Raw genomic sequence first — 13,470 nt, 5'->3', positions numbered from 1 at the left:
TCTACAAAAAAATAAGTTTAGCGGCACTTTGCTCGTGAGGCGATGAACTCACTTAATGAACCTACTGGGCGAAGAAATGCAGGGCCATAGGGACTATTTTCTTCCATCAGAGGCTGCAGACCTCGGCGGTGACCTGGTTTTTTGTCTACATTCACGCGTACCGCAGCAGCAGGATCAGCAAAAGGTCTCCGCTTGTTTCCGGTGCCTTGAGTGACCAAGCTGGGGGCCCTCCGGCAGCCCTGATGCCATGCCACGGGCAGCTAAGCGCGTCCAGCGACGGGGCTACCACCTAAGCGCCGTGGCCACCACTGCTCGCTGGCCACCCGAGCAACGCCGGGTTGCCGTGCCACCGGTGGCATCGAGGTGGGGGCCACCTCGCCCCCGCCCCGTGAACAACCAGGCATTACGCACAGAAGAGTCCGCATCGCCAGACCGGAACAACTTCCAAGACTGGGAACTTCTGCAAAAAGCGCTTACGTTTCAAAGGTACGATACTCACAGCTAGTGTGTTAATCGCAATGACGAAACAACGGAGATGCTGGCGAGTTTTCGTAAAAGTGGAGCTTTCTTTGCTGCTCTTACGTGGTTTCCCGTACGTTCTTTCGTTCTCTTCTCTCTGAATAAGGCAGAAGTTCAGGGGGAGATGGACGCTTGGCGAAGTAAAAAGTCCTTTAGCACGGAGGGTGAGTCTCCAGAGCCAACGTTTCGACAAGTGTGTATACTTCATAACAGCATCTGCCAATGCCTTAGCATGTCTGTGGGTGTGTGTAGTTTCGTCCACTCTCGCCCAACGAAAGTAGAAGTGTAGGAGAGGGTAGGCGAGTTGGTACCCTGTCCTTTCCTTCTTTCTGTCCCACCCCCCCCCTCGTTCTTGCACATACCCTCTCCTTCTCTTCTGCTTTTACTGATTGGTGGATAGTAGACGAAACACACACACACACACTAACAAATGCAGTAGAAGCCTTGAAGAAGACACTTGTTGAAACGTCGGCTTCAGCGACACATGTGTTCAAGGATTTTTCACCTCTCCTTTCTGAATTATTTGACCCCATCTGCAGTTCTTTGCTCTCTGCAACACTTCTGAGCAGGAGTATCTTCCGGGAGAAAAAAATCAATTCGAAAACGGGTATCGCAGACAATTTATAACCTAGTATGACGTCTATGTCCAGCGTTTAAGAGTTTGTTAACGCTTGGTTTCACAAAACAGATGACGTGTTTGAATGCCGAAAGCAATGTTACGCCATTTTCTTCCACAATAACGGTACACGTGCGGTCAATTCACGGCGCTAATACATAGTAACAAGATTATGTTTCGCTTTCAGTTCCACATGCATGCATGCATGCGTAGCCAGGTTGACACATGTGCATGTTTCGATAATGACTCTGATTGCAACGCGTCTGTAATTATGAGGAGAGCTTCACATTGCGGTCACGTATTTGTCAGTATTATATTTGAAGTTGTATCTGAGCGCAGAACGCGTAGTTGAGCTCAGTCACCCCGGGTATTACTTTTGGTGCTCTCCTCGCAGATTTGTGGGCGACATTACGTCGAACGTCCACTCAGACAAGCGGTAACATGGACTCAAAAGCCCAATATTCAAGCTAGGCCAGCGCGAAGAGAACGTTGTGGACGTTGAGGTACACCTTCAATGCGAAATAGTTATTTTTCAACATAATTGAGCATGTGAACAGTATCTAAAATCCAACACATTTTTTTCTCTCTCTCTCAATTACATTCTTTCTTTTTTTTTGCGAACTGAAAGATAACCTGAGAAGGAATGACCACAGGTTACTTTCAAACCTGCAGCAGCTGCTACAACATTCGTTTCAAAGACTGAGGAATAGCCCTGCCATGGTGGTCTAGTGGCTAAGATACTCGGCTGCTGACCCGCAGGTCGTGGGATCGAATCCCGGCTGCCGCGACTGGATTTCCGATGGAGGCGGAAATGTTGTAGGCCCATGTGCTCAAATTCGCGTGCACGGAGGTGGCGGATATTTCCGGAGCCCTTCACTACGGCGTCTTTCATAATCATATCGTGGTTTCGGGACGTTAAACCCCACATATCAATCAAATCAAAGACTGAGGAACAGTTCTATCCTGTAGGATCGTATCAAAACATTGCTTTCAGAGAGCGAGTAGTACTACGTCCAATCGCAATGATCCCATTTGTGTATACGTTTATATGGTTCTTATCTGTCGGGACTAGAACATTTCTTCTTGTTGTAAACGTGGAATGCGTACATCATAAAAATTGTGACGTGATAATACGCGAGCTTCGTCGAAAACTCGTCCTTTTTTAACGGCTTGCTCCTAATGACGTCAGTGCTCCTATTGCTTGCGCCGGAACATTGCCTGGTTGGGTTGGCCACCGTAAAATCCACAATAACAACAGAAAGAATGAAACAGCAGTACTGCTGTCGCTACTGCTCACGTAACGGAAGGGTGGCCAATGCATATGTACTACGGTCAACTCAGCAATGCAATTCTAATGTTTGGTGTTTCTTGCTTAGGAGAAATGGAGAACGGAGGAAAGGAGGATGCCGAATCTGCGAGGTCGTAGGCCAAGGATGCCAAGAAGTAAGCCTCGCTAATCCCTCTCATCTGTGTAGCGACAATCCGACAATTTCAATATCAATTAATACCATCAACAAAAGGTTATCTCCTGACTACTGGTCTTTGAACAAGCACTGCACATTATTGTCGTCGTCATGCCGTCTTCCCTTTTGAAGCATGCGCTTCAAACATCTTGTTTCTATAGGCAGCCTGTTACTTTTATTTGATCTTGGAGCACGACGCTTGACATGAACAAGGTCAGTGTGTTCGTGGATGAACACTGACTTTTGTCGATGAGCGTTCATTATTTCTTCATCTCTGTTTCCTGTTTGTTCCTTCGTTTAAAAGACTGCTAACCCAATTTTACGCTCGCTTTCCGTAACTTTTCATGATTATGATGGCCATGATACCCTGTTTTTCTAACGCTCCCACGCAAGGGATATGCTAGTAGCCCACCAAGTCTTTAGAAAGGGTGGGGGGGTGGCACACATACTTTACTCATTACTCGTCAGCCGATGTATACAGGGTGTCTCGCGTAACTTTAGCCAAAGTTTAAAAATATGCCGGAATACGTAATCATGACACGACCAAATGCATGTTGCTTACCGTTGCCTGGAGTTAGTTAGACTATTTCTAGCATTCTCAAATATTGTTTAATTAGATCTGTTTAATTAAGTAAGTTTTGAAGGAACGAAGATGGATAAAACGTTTCAATGAAAAGTTGTAGATATGTTTGCAAACGTCCAAATGGATAGTTTTGAACTTTATATCTCTTAAGAAGTAGTGTTTTTCTGCTAATTACAAATGCCTGTGAAATAAAAAAAATCGACGTGACAAACCCACTCGCACGTCATTGCGCACGATGACTCTAGTGATCCCAAACGTTCCGCGTACGAACGACACGATTCCCTCGCACCGGTTCATGACAGCGATAAGCAGTCACAGCGGTTATCGTTTTTGTGGCCGATAGCAAAACGTGTTCATTGTAAAGCCACCCCCATCTTTGCGGCCTTACCGAGACAGCACAATGGGGCAAATGCTAAGGTCGTTTGTACGTGGAACGTTAGGGAGCACTGGGATCATTGTGCACACTAGCGCACGAGCGGGTTTATCAAGTGGTACTTTTTTTATTTCGCGGGGGGGAGGAGGAAGCAACAAAAGGGAGAAGGCAGGGAGGTTAACCAGAAAGACATCCGGTTGGCTACCCTACACTGGTGATTAGGAAAGGGGACAAGAAAGACGAGAAAGAGGGAAAAGAAAAAAAGGTGAGGGAGAGACTGACAGTAATTTCACTGCAGCATGTAGAACTCTACCGCATGTCAGAGGCGTTCACACAAGTCTGTCTTTCTCAGAAAACACAGCAGGGCCTTCACTGCCTTGTGGGCTGTCGAGGCATGTGGACGTTGCTGTAATAGCACCTGCACAGAAAGAGGCCGATCATCCAGTAGTCGCATTGCGTTGGCAAGTACTCGTCTATCTGAGGCAAATTGAGGACAATGGCACAGCAAGTGTTCGATATTTTCGTCGGAGCCGCAAACATCGCACGCCGCACTGTCAGTAATTCCGATTAACGTGATATAAGCTTTCGTGAAAGCAACTCCCAGCCAAAGGCGATAGAGAAGCGAAGCTGCACGTCGATGTAGGCCGGGTGGAGGCCGGAATTGCAGTGAAGGGTTGAGCTCGTGCAGTCTTGTACGTCGTATGCTTGGTGTGTTCCACTCAGTCAGTGTAAGACTGCGGGCCAATTGACGAATCTGCCTCGCCGCATCCGCTCTTGAAAGCGGAATCGGAACGCTGTTCGCTTCTTTATGTGACGTGCCAGCAGCATGATCTGCAGAGTCATTGCCGCCTATACCACAATGCCCAGGTAACCACTGAAAGACGATGTCGTGGCCTTTTTGTATTAAAAGGTGGCGAAGTTTCACGGTTTGGTAGGTCAACTGGTCATGGCATCCGCGTCGGAGAACTGATATCAGGCACTGTAACGCTGGTTTTGAGTCAGAAAACACAGCCCATTTACCTGTTCTTTCTTCTGAATTGATAAGTTCCAGTGCATTGCGCAGAGCCTCGAGTTCTGTCGTCGTTGACGTTGTCACATGTGAAGTCTTAAAACACCGAGTTACCCCTTGTGATGGTATAACCACTGCTCCACCTGAACTAGACGGTGTAGTAGAGCCATCCGTGTAAATGTGCACGTGGTTACTGTAGTTTTGTTCCAGTAGGAATAGACTCAGTTGTTTCAGAGCATGTGTCGGTAAGTCCGATTTTCTCCTCATTCCTGGAATCATTAAGTGAACTCGCGGCCGGCTCAAGCTCCAAGGAGGAAGCAGTGGCTTTGATGCAGGTTCGTACGTCTCAGTAAATGATGAACGATGCTTGCAGACAGTAGTGCCGTATGTCGTGCGGGGCCTTTCAGCAGCTAGGCTCACCAGGTGGTGAGAAGGGGTCCTGGCATAATGCCTGAGGTGCATGCGCATTCTCTGGGTAATAATATGCGTCTTTATCGAGTGATCTTGAGCGATGACAATGGTTTCAGCCGTTGAAGCACTGCGGGGTAATCTAAGGCATATCTTAAGTGCTTGGGCTTGAATGCTCTGAATTGCGCGCAGGTTGGTCTTGCCGGTGTTAGATATTGCAGGTAAGCTGTACCGTAAAAATCCGATAAACAACACTCTGTACAGTTGTAGCATGGATGGTATGGGCCCTTCCCAATTCTTTCCTGCAAGGAATTTGAGCATGTGGCATGTTGCGATCAGCCGCTTCTTCACATAGTTCACGTGTGGAGTTCACGAAAGGTTTTTGTCTATTATGACTCCCAATAACCTGTGGCTTCTGCTGAACGATATGTATTCTTCATTAATCGATATGCTGTAAGCAGACATTGATTTCCGCGTGAACGCTACCACTGCACATTTTCTGCAGGACACCTCGAGGCCTTGTTTACGAAGGTGGCATGACGTCGTTGTAGCAGCCTTCTGAAGGCGGGTGCGAAGCTGAGGCCTTGTCACACCTGATGTCCAAATGCAGATATCGTCAGCTTAGACAGAAAGTTCTACAGTGCTAGGTAGCTGCTCGACTAGACCAATGAGAGTTAGGTTGAAAAGTGTAGGACATAGCACTCCTCCCTGAGGAACTCCTCGGCTGCTGTAATAATCAGGTGTTGGCCTATTCGCTGTCATCACGTAAAATGATCTCAGCTGTAAGTAGCTGTACACCCACATATTTATCTTGCCACCAAGACCTACTGTTTCCAAAGCACTAAGGATTGCTTCATGGGTGACATTGTCGTAAGCCCCCTTAACGTCTAGAAACTGGGCGGCGCACAGTCTCTTACAGGCTTTCTGGTGTTGAACATATGTCACCAGATCAACAACGTTGTCGATTGATGAATGGCCGCGCCTGAATGCGGTCATGGATACTGGATAGATTTCGTAGTGCTCTAAATACCACTCCATTCGTGTTAGAATCATTCGTTTCATCGTTTTTCCCACACAACTGGCAAGTGCGATAGGACGGTATGAGGCAATATCCAAAGTAGATTTACCAGTCTTTAGAAGTGGAATGAGGCGACTTGACCTTCATGCCTGGGGAACCGTACCAGTCTGCCAGGAGTCGTTATATAGGCGTAAGAGTGCCTTCCGAGCTTCGTCTCCGAGATTACAAAGGGCGCGATAGGTAATGCCGTCAGGTCCGGGTGCTGAAGAACGTCTGCACAGTGCCAGTGCTGCCTTTAGCTCATCCATAGAAAACTGGCATTCCATACGGGGATCACGTAAGGGCGGTGGGTTGTCAAATGTTCCCATTCTTGATACTGTGAAATTGGAATCACCGGCAATTCTTCTGCAGAAAAATTATGCGACGTCAATCTCTCTGCATCGAAGGTGAAGTGCCACAGATGTAAACGGGTGTCGCTGACCCAAGATTGTGCTAAGACCCCGGACAGTTCGCCATATCAGTGATAGGGGCTTTCGTGGATCCAACGACTCGCAAAAAGATGTCCAACGTCGCCTAGCCAGTTTATCCATGTGCTGCTGCATTTTCTTTTGAATGCGTCTAGCCAGCCTCAAATCATATATGCACTTTGTCCATCGGTACCTTCGTTCTGCACGACGGCGTATTGCGCGAAGTTTCTCAAGCTCGATGTCGAAATCGATGCGCTTGTGACTAGTCAACAGTGAATGCGTGGTATACTGCAGTATATCCTTTATCGAGTCCTCTAGGTTATATGATGAGCCGTCGGTACAGCAGTCTTCCATTAACATTTTAAATTTCGGCCAATCGGTGTATTTGAGGCCTCTTGAGGACTTGGAGCTAGTGAAACCTTCTATACACAGTTAAGTTGGTATATGGTCGCTGCCCCGCGTTTTCAGATCCGAAAACCAGTGCACTTTCCTGGTAAGTGAGCGAGAGACCAATGTAAGGTCCAGGCAGCTGCTATAGGCTGATCCGCCTAAATATGTAGGGCTTCCATCATTACAAACGCAGAGTTCGTACTCCGAGGCTAAGGACACCAATTTTCTTCCTCTAGAGTTGACCCTGGAGCTTCCCCATAGGAAATGGTGGGCATTGAAGTCGCCAGTGATCACCCATGGCCTTGGAGTCGATGTCAGAATATCGCGTAAGCGCTCGCAGTCAAGGCGGCTTGATGGAGATAAGTAAGCTCCGATAATCGTGAAAGCAACCTTATCCTTCTTCACAGTAAGGCACACATACTGATTCCCTTCATCAGGCGAGACTCTGTGGTGAACGTAAGTGAGGTCATGGCGCATGAATACAATAACTTTGCTGCAGTCTCTGTCAGTGGAGGACATAAAGCACTCATATCCTGACAGCTTGATTGAAGCAGACAGGTTGGGTTCACAAACCACGATAATGGGGAAGCGGTTCACAAATATAAACTGTCTAAAGTCAGACATGCACGACTTCAGTCCTCTGGCGTTCCACTGAAAGACAGATGCATTCTTGACTTCCGCTCGAAACGACGGTGCCTCGCTGGCCGTGGTTTTACCTTAGAGCTGCAAGCACCGGACTCAGGGTGTCCAGCACATGCAGTGCGGTCTGCGCAGCCGAAGTCTTCATATTACTCAGTAGGACACGCATGGTACTCATCAGCGATTGCAGCAAGCTCATCACTTGATCTTCATTCATCGCATCACTGGTTTGAAGGGTCGTCAAGGGCGGCGGAATTTGATGCAGCTCCGAAGTAGGTTGACTTCGTGGAAGTGAGGGCCACTGTTCGGAAGGTGCGACTGCTGTCCCTTTCTTCTGTTTGGCAGTATCCGTCTTCAGTGAGCTCGGTATTTGTGGGTCGGCCTCTTTGATAGAGGATGACATCTCTCTATCGGTAGAGCAGTTTTTCCGTGATGGTCTTAGCCCACGACGCCGTCGTCGGCGTAGTGTAGCGGCAGCTTCCCTGTGCGTTGAATTGTCCCGCACCTTACGCCTGAGTACCGCGTGCTCGTTTCGCACCCGGGGGCAATCTTTGAATGAGGCCTCATGAGCACCCTGGTAGTTTGGACATCATAACACGGTGGCACCGCAGGCGTCTTTTGAGTGAGACTCAGCGCACCGCGCACACACACAACTTTGTTCTCACAGACACCTTTTACGTGTCCCATCTTAAAGCACTTGTAGCATTGCAGTGGCTTCGGTATGTATGGACGCACTGAGTGGCTAACATGGCCAACTTTGACATACGAGGGAAGGCTGTCTCCCTCGAACACAAGCCTCAAGCAGCGTGAGTTGCCGAGTCTGGTAATGTGCGCGATGCGGGTGCCTTCTGTCGCTGGCTTTATTAGTACTGGCAGGTCGTTAGCTGGGATGGAAAGATACACATCATAAAAGACGCCTACAGTGCTATTACAACCTGTAGCGACCATTGGCCGAACTTTCACGTTGCCGATTTCTGTTATGTGCCGAAGGCTTTGTAGTGCGCTTCGGTGCATAACGTCTACAGCAAGGACATTCTTCCGTGCATTGATCCTCACGTCTTTGATCTCATTCGGCGCGGTTTCCTCGAGGAGCACAGAAAGAACTTGCCTGTTGAGGAGTCGCAGGTTAGATTCAGGGTCTTCGGGCATAAACAGCATGGTGTGCGGCCACCGCTGTGGTGCAGTCTTAACGGTGGAAACACTTGCCGACGATGCCACCCGCAGCAGTCTTCGTTTTGTAGATCGATTCATGACGACCATGAAGTCATCATCCGATGGCTCAAAGCCGTCCGAGTAAAAATCGGTTGCCTCGCTGTCCGTGTCGCTCGACGCGTTGCAACGCTTCTTGGACGACGAAGCCCGGCGCGGCGGTTGCACGCCTGGAACATTCTCGGGTGAGTCCTGAAGCATCACCGCAAAGGAGGGAGCGGCAGCTCCCAGGATTTCCAGGAAAACAAATTGAAAATACTGAGACACGGCCACAAGCCAAGTCAAGTCAAGTCAAGATCCTTGACGATGTGGCGCATACCCACACTGGGGGATTGGCCAAGAACCGGATAGTTTTCCTGAATTTCTTGTTTAATAACAGATTAAAATTAATCCATTTACGAGTCATAAAAGAAAGATGCAACAAGACAAGTTTGATGGTTGAATTGTAAATAATCTGTAGTGTAATGCAATAAAGCGTCGTATTTGATTTAATTTGAATTTGGAAAGTTCAAAATCTACCAAACAATGATTTCAACACTTAAACCTCTTTGAACTTTTGACGAACTCCTACAATGCGTCAACCATCATCCCGTCGCTGTGGCCTAGACACAATGCCCCGAAAGAAAGCACATTTTCAGTATTTAAATCTATTCCGAGAAGGTGGCAAACGGCTCCTAAAGTGTTTATACGTAAGACATAGAATCTATTACAATAAATGAGATAATGTTCAATTGACTCATTTACTCCACAAACAGGACAATGAGGGGAGGCTGCCAGACCAGCTCTGTGTAAATATAAATTCAGCCGTGGAATTTGACAGCGCAGTCTAGTAATTGCGACTTCCGTTCCTCGCGTTTGACATATTTTACTATTTCAATGGTATAACAAGTGCTTGAATTCTGGTGTGGCTGTTAGTGAAGGTGTAGAAAATTCCTCTAACAGTAGTTTCCTTCTTAATCTAGCGCCTATCAAGAATTTCGATGGCGGTAATACATCAATAACAGGCCCATTTAAAGATGACTTGGCCAACGCATCTGCCAATTCATTCATATAAATGCCCTTATGTCCAGGAACCCAGACCAGTTTGATGAGATTGAGATGCGAGGGAACTAATGCTTTGAAAGCGTTCTGAGCATGCGAGTTCTCATCTGCAGTAAGGGAGGCACATACTGATAGTGAATCTGTTAAAATTATTGCGGTTCTTACTGAAGCAGTTATTTTACGGAGAGCTAAAACTATAGGAAAAAATTCTGCTTCAAATATGGGCACATAATCGGGAAGGCGAAGCGAAAAGCACCAGTCTAGGGCAGGAGAAAAAATACCAATTCCACATTTTTCTTCCCTTTGTGACGCATTCTGTGAGAGAATCACTTCGTCGTCGCCTCCTGTTTTTCGCGGGCATTTCACGGGCATTCGTAATTAGCAGATAAACACTAATATCCAACATAAAGTTAAAAACTGTCTAATTGGACACTTACCAAACTTATCTACAACTTTTTTGTTAAATTTTTGTCTATCTTTGTTTCTCGAAAAGTTAGTTAATTAAACAGATCTAATTGAACAATGTTTGAGAACACAAAAATAGTCTAACTCCAGGCAACGGTGAGCAACATGTATTTGGTCGTGTCGTAATTACGTGTTCCGGCATACTTTTAAAACTCTGGTTAAAGTTACCTGGGACACTTCATGAATGCACTTGCATCCTGATGTGATTTTTTATGCACAGATAACACAAAAAAAGGGATAGCCAGTTTTTAAAGGGACCCACAACTGGGCGGAATGCGTGATTAGATCCCGGTGGAAAAGAACATGAATTATGGTGACAGGTGACAGCATACTTTTCGCAATCTGAGCAGGATTTATATTTTTAAATCACGTTCACAAGTAACCAAAACGAGCGATACGCGCTCCTAGCACCAGATCCATAAAACACAATTGTGAAGCCGTAATAATATTGCTGTGATTATGTAAAGCGCACCTGAATAAGAGCTTAAATTTCGAATATGTATGTTATTGTTCAGTTTCGTTTGTTTCAATGTGGCTTACAAGGTAAATGAAGTACAGCATGAAAAGTGGCGCTGCTTTCGTGGCCTCTGCAGGTAAACAGGTGCAGTTTCGCATACGCGCAGCGGCGCGGCGTTTCCACAGATCCCAATGCCCGTCACGTCGGGCGCGTTCAAGAAGCACGCCAGCTTTTGAATGCTAATCAAGGTGGACGATTGGGCCAGCTGGTGATACATTATCTTAGAGTACTACGCGGAAGAAAAGACGAACGGGAAAAAGATCGCTGCGGCGCGAGAAATTCCGTCGGCCTACTGCTCCGTAGAGAATTTCTTCATGCGTGCTGCTGGTGGTGGCGATGGTGGCGGTCCGTCGGATTCGTCGCTACCGCTGTCGTCTGTCGAAACATGTCACTCTGGCGCTATTCGATAGGTGCCAAAACATTACGCTCGCATTCGAGCCAAAATTTGTTCCTCTAAATTGCTCAAGTTGTCCAGCAATGGCATATCAAAGCCATCGAACTATGGCCGCACGTGAAATACTATGCGTGAATTGTCGATCACTTGTAAAGGCATGTGTTTTGTTTTCGAAAACTTGACTAAGCTCGACTTGGCTAAAGTTGAAAGAACGGCCTGTGCACGACCAAAAGTATTTGAATAAGAAGCCCCTGAAAAATGGTGTAGCTCTTGTAAAATATAAAATGGGAATCGATGATATGCAAAGCACGAATGAGAAATGTGGATATGTCGCTTTAATATCAGCACAACGTTAGGAAGTGGAGGTAAATTGTGCCGTACATGACTTTAATACCATTATTATCATATTTGGATGTTTCATTTACCTTCGTCATCTATTAACGTCACCTGATACTGACTTTGGTATATATGAAACTAGCGAAACGGCCACGAGCGTGATGAGCGTAGCATGTAGTCGTGTTTTACATTAATTCCATACCATGATTATTATAATTAGACGTGTCATTTACATTAATATAGTTCTTTGCCTTAACCATTCGGCCACCTCGCCAGAATTTACACTCATCGTCTATTCACGTCATGTTATACCCTATTTGGTATTTGTGGAACTAGTGAACCGACCACGATAACGCTGCGCGCATAGCATGTAGTCATGTTTTACGTGAAACGCGTATAATGATTATCAGGTTTGGACGTGTCATTTAACTTCGTCGTCTATTCACTTCCCGTGATACCAAATTTGGTGCATGTGGAGCTAGCGCAACGGCGGCGAGCACGTCATGAAGGGACCAAGGAGGAATGAAAGAGGAAGGACGGGGAGGTTATAGCCAGTTCTCAGACCGGCTGGCTACCCTGTACTGGGGAAGGGGGTAAGGGGGGATAAAGGATGAGAGAAAAGAGACGTTGAAAAAAAGAAGGGAGAGAAGGTCATCAGACGATCCATGACGCTGCTTACAGTCTGTCTCTAAGACCACTTGCCCGCAGAAAGCGCAACAACGCTCTCAATGCCTTGCGTGCAGAGGACGGTCTCGGCCAGTGTCCTAATACCCTTTCTTCCGACAATTGGCGATTGTCTAGTCTATCTAAAACTTTCAACAGTTTTTTTTCTTGGCACACTGAAGCGAGGACACTCGCAGAGAAGATGGGAGAAAGTCTATGTGCAGTGCAGCCACAGTTGGTCACATGTCGGGCTATTGGCCATTCCGATTCGAAACGAATAAGCATTCGTAAAGGCCACCGCGATCCACAGACGGCACAAAAGTGTCTCCTCAGCTCTGGTTATTCCTGATGGAAGACGAAGCTGTAAGTGTGGGTCCAAAATTTTGAAGGCGGACGTTGATGAATGCCGGTGAATTCCACTGAGCGAGTGTCAGTTCTCGTGCAAGTAATCGAAGCCTTGCAGCGGCGCCCGTTCTTGATAATGGTGTAGCTGCACAAGGGGCATCATCATGAGCAGATCGGGCTGCTTCATCTGCACGGCCGTTTTCATCAATGCTGCAGTGGCCTGATATCCACTGATACGCTATGTCATGTTGTTTCTCTATAGCCCGGTGATGAAGCAGTCGTATTTCAGCAATTAGCTGTTCGTTTGGTCCATGACGATATGGCGAGGCAATGCCTTGGAGGGCTGCTTTGGAGTCGGAGAAGATTGACCATGTCTGCTGCGGTTCTTCAACTAGGAGCTCCAGAGCGGCACGAATGGCGGCGAGTTCTGCCACCGTGGATGATGTCAGATGCGAGGTCCTGAACTTTATCGTGATGAATTTCTCCGGAATTACCACTGCGCCTGTTGAACTTGTTGAAGTGACCGACCCATCCATGTAAATGTTAATGCGTCCATTGTGTTTTTCATGCAGAAACAGTAATGTTGTTCGTTTTAGGGCCAAATTTGACAAATTTTTCTTCTTTTGCATTCCGGGGATGGTTATCAGGGCTTCCAGTTGATGTAGACACCACAATGGTAACGACGGTCTTGCTGCGTGCGTAAAGTTCGTGGGAATCACCGTGCGATGTGGGGCAATAATAGAGCAGAACGCAGAGCGTGGCGGCTGCGCATTTTGGATGGAGGTGACAATGCTTGAGGCCCGTGTGCTTAGATTTTGGTTCACGTTAAAGAACCCCAGCTGGTCGAAAATTCTGGACCTCATCACTAAGGTGTTTCTCATAATCATATGGTGGTTTTGGGACGTTAAATCCCGAGAAGTATTATTATTAGTAGTAGTAATGGCTGAAAAAAAAGATGACGAACAGAGACTTTCTACACGACGTGTAATACCACATTGTCTACAGCTCTCACAGT

General features: G+C 46.8%; 1 protein-coding gene across 4 annotated transcripts in view; it reads left to right on the top strand.

The window, feature by feature from the left end:
• GABA-B-R3 (gamma-aminobutyric acid type B receptor subunit 3) overlaps positions 1-13,470 on the top strand; it is a 207,209-nt gene that overhangs the window by 192,445 nt on the left and 1,294 nt on the right. For 3 of the 4 annotated variants that reach the window (XM_075882248.1, XM_075882246.1, XM_075882249.1), the window contains 2 exons: positions 167-486; positions 2,512-2,578. The gene's annotated coding sequence lies outside the window, so the exon portion shown is untranslated. The remainder of the gene's footprint in view (positions 1-166; positions 487-2,511; positions 2,579-13,470) is intronic. The other variant, XM_037429129.2, reaches the window with a different exon arrangement.

The sequence above is a fragment of the Rhipicephalus microplus genome, chromosome 2 (genome assembly GCF_043290135.1).
Source record: "Rhipicephalus microplus isolate Deutch F79 chromosome 2, USDA_Rmic, whole genome shotgun sequence".
Taxonomy (NCBI): Eukaryota; Metazoa; Arthropoda; class Arachnida; order Ixodida; family Ixodidae; genus Rhipicephalus; species Rhipicephalus microplus.
The sequence above is the reverse complement of the archived record's forward strand: the minus strand, read 5'-3'. Positions and strand labels throughout refer to the sequence as shown.